This window comes from Macaca nemestrina, chromosome 15, assembly GCF_043159975.1.
Source record: "Macaca nemestrina isolate mMacNem1 chromosome 15, mMacNem.hap1, whole genome shotgun sequence".
In the NCBI taxonomy this organism is placed as follows: Eukaryota; Metazoa; Chordata; class Mammalia; order Primates; family Cercopithecidae; genus Macaca; species Macaca nemestrina.
Window position 1 is genome coordinate 5,482,554 of NC_092139.1, and position 2,975 is coordinate 5,485,528.

The window sequence follows — 2,975 nt, forward strand, 5'->3', positions numbered from 1 at the left end:
CCCAGGACAGCGAGGGGCGGGGGCGGCGTGGCGTGGCGCGGCTGGGTGGGGTGGGGGCCGGGACAGCTGCCAGCTGCTGGAAGGCCACGAGAGCGCGCGCACACACGCACACGCGCACTCACAGGCGCAACCCCGCCCGCCAGTTCGCTGCTCCGAAGTAGCAACCCCCCCCCCCCCCACCATCCAAGAGCAAGAACAGATGAGAAAAAGCTGTGCTCAAGGGGTGTTATCTTTTCTATCAGGGCCTGAGGGAAAGACACATTTCTCAGTGTTCCCCGAGTGACATCTTCCCCTTGAAGAGCCTGCTTGCCAAGGAGCTCAGTGTACTTTACACTCTTGACTCACGCCTCAGGCTGGCTCCCTACCTCTCCTAGGAGTTCAGAGCCTGCGGGTGGGGCAGTGGCCTGGGGGCAAAGTCAACAAAGATCCTGGGTTAGCGGTCCTGGGGTGTCCAGGGATTCCTCAGCCATCCCCGCAGATGGGGTGGCTTCAGGGGAGAGTCGGGCTCCTCTCCCTAAAGGCCAAGTTCATTCACACAACCGTCCCCACCATGGGAAATGGCCTCCAAGAGCCCCCTATTTCCTTCATAGCCTTCCAAGTCCTGTGTGTGGGAGACTGTCCCCATCTCCAGCTCAGATAAAAATGTCTGAGACTGGGAAGCCCTCCTCACTTCTCAGGGCACTCGTGGTCAAAGGACCCTCCTTTCATAACAGATGGAGTTGGGGGTGGGGGAGCGGCAGTGGTTCACATCTGTAATTCCAGCTCTTTGAGAGGCCAAGGTGGATGAATTGCTTGAGCCTGGGAGTTCAAGACCAGCCTGGGCAACATAGCGAGACCTCATCTCTGAAAAGTGGGGTTGAATTTGGTCCTGCCCTCTACTAGCCTTAATGACCAGCTTCTGAAAACTAGAAAGCAGCTGAAGTGACCAGAGCAGCTTCTGAGGGGAGTCCAAATAAGTGCTACAATATCCACCTGGCTTGATGGCTCGGGACACCTGTCCTCTGAACACAGCTGCTATGCCAGGAGGAAGCCCTAACAAGCCCACTTGGAGAGATCGCATGGAGAAACCTACATGGAGAGAAACCAAGGCCTCCCAGCCGACCGCCAGTGTCAGCCACTGACCTGTGAGTGAATGTGCCTTCAGATGATTCGAGCTCCCAGCCCTCAAGACTTCCGACTGAGGAATAGCTGTCCCACTGTACCCTGTCTGAATTTCCCACCCACACAATCCGTGAGCATAATAAATGGTTGTTTTACAGCACTAAACTCCGGGTAAATTGGTACACAGCTGCAGTAACTACAGTAGCACTCAAGCTTCCAGAACTGAAGCTGATGCTGAAGTTCTCCATCCCCCCACTCCCATCCCATCCTGCCTAGCCCTTGAATCCAAGCTTTTGTTTGTTTGTTTGTTTGTTTGTTTTTGCACTTGATGCTCTGAAAATAAGAAAAACCCAATACTCACGATATCTTCTGTTCGTGCTGGGCTAGAATTTGGATCACTTTAGTATTATCTTTGTTCGGGCTGCTATAACAAAACACCATAAATCACAGAGTTTTATTTTTCACATTTTTGGGGTCTGGAAAACCAAGATCAAGGTGCCGGCAGATTCGGTGTTTAATGGGGGCTCGATTTCTGATCGTGGATGGTGACTTCTCACTGCATCCTCAGATGGGGAAGGGTCAAGGCAGCTCTCCGGGAGTTTCTTTTTTAAGGACACCAATCCCATTCACGAGGGCTGCACCCCTCATGACTTAATCACCCCCCAAAGGCCCCACCTCCTGCCATCACCTTCATGGATAGGATTTCAACAGATAAATTTGGAGAGGACAAATATTCAGACCATAATACTTACTATCTCTTTGGAATTAAAATTTCCATCTCCAACAAAATAAAAAGTAATTGGATTGGGGGATGGCTGGAGGAATACAAAATATACTAATCAGCTAAAAGGAGGAAAGGAGTAGGAGGAGGTTTTCGGGTACCATGTTCAGACACAGGAGGTATCATGGCTGTTTAGATCACTCTCTGGGTCTATGGCCTTCAGTAGCTCGAAGCCGACCGTCACTTGTCTTCACTGGGATTAAAAATCTACCAACCCTGGATGAGCCTCTCAGGCACCAGGAGGTGCTAGCCAAATACCAGGATGGAGCTGTCCCTGCCCTCTGGGGCTTCTACTCTTGTTGAGATAAGGAAGTTCAGGGATAGATCGCCAAAGATCCAGGAGGCTGAGAACATAAAATGCTGCACAGAGCTCAGAGAAGAGGACAGTGCGTTCAGCTGGATGATCAGAGGAGGCGGCATTGTCCTTGGTCCCTAAAGCAAGCCGGGCACCGTGATTTGGGGCAGCAGCCTGGAGTGACACTCACCAACACCAGCTCTCAAGCGAAAGAGCTCCCTTGCCTACTGTTCTTCTGGCTTCTGACAATGGCCAGGGCAGTGACTCAATGTGTCTTGAACAGCTCTCTAACCAAGAGAGAGCTGTACAAAGGGATTTTTGTACAAAAGGATACAAAAGGGATATAGCAGGCCATAGGTTTGTACAAAGGGATAGCAGGCCACAGGCTTGGAGCCTTTGTCAGGCCATGGAATTGAGCTTACTATGCATGGTAGTGATTGACATAAAATTCCTTTCTAAATTAATATACTTAAGGTAACCTCAATTAAAATATAAAGTCATTCATTGTAAAGCCGGCTTGGAAACTTGGCAAGATCACAAAGCCTCCTGGGTTCCAGGCTAAGCAATGTGCAAAGGAAACATACAGTTTATGTAACTCGGTGGCAAGCTGGTGGTTTCCATCATTGTTTTGCCCTTATGACAATTCAACAAAATTTATACTAACATTAGCCCCATCTCACAGATGAAAAAACTAAGGGTTGAAAGGTCAACGTAACCAGCCTACAACCATGCATCTAGTAAGTGGCAGTCAATCAGGATTCAACTTTAACTCCACATGATTCCAGGGAAAGTTCATAA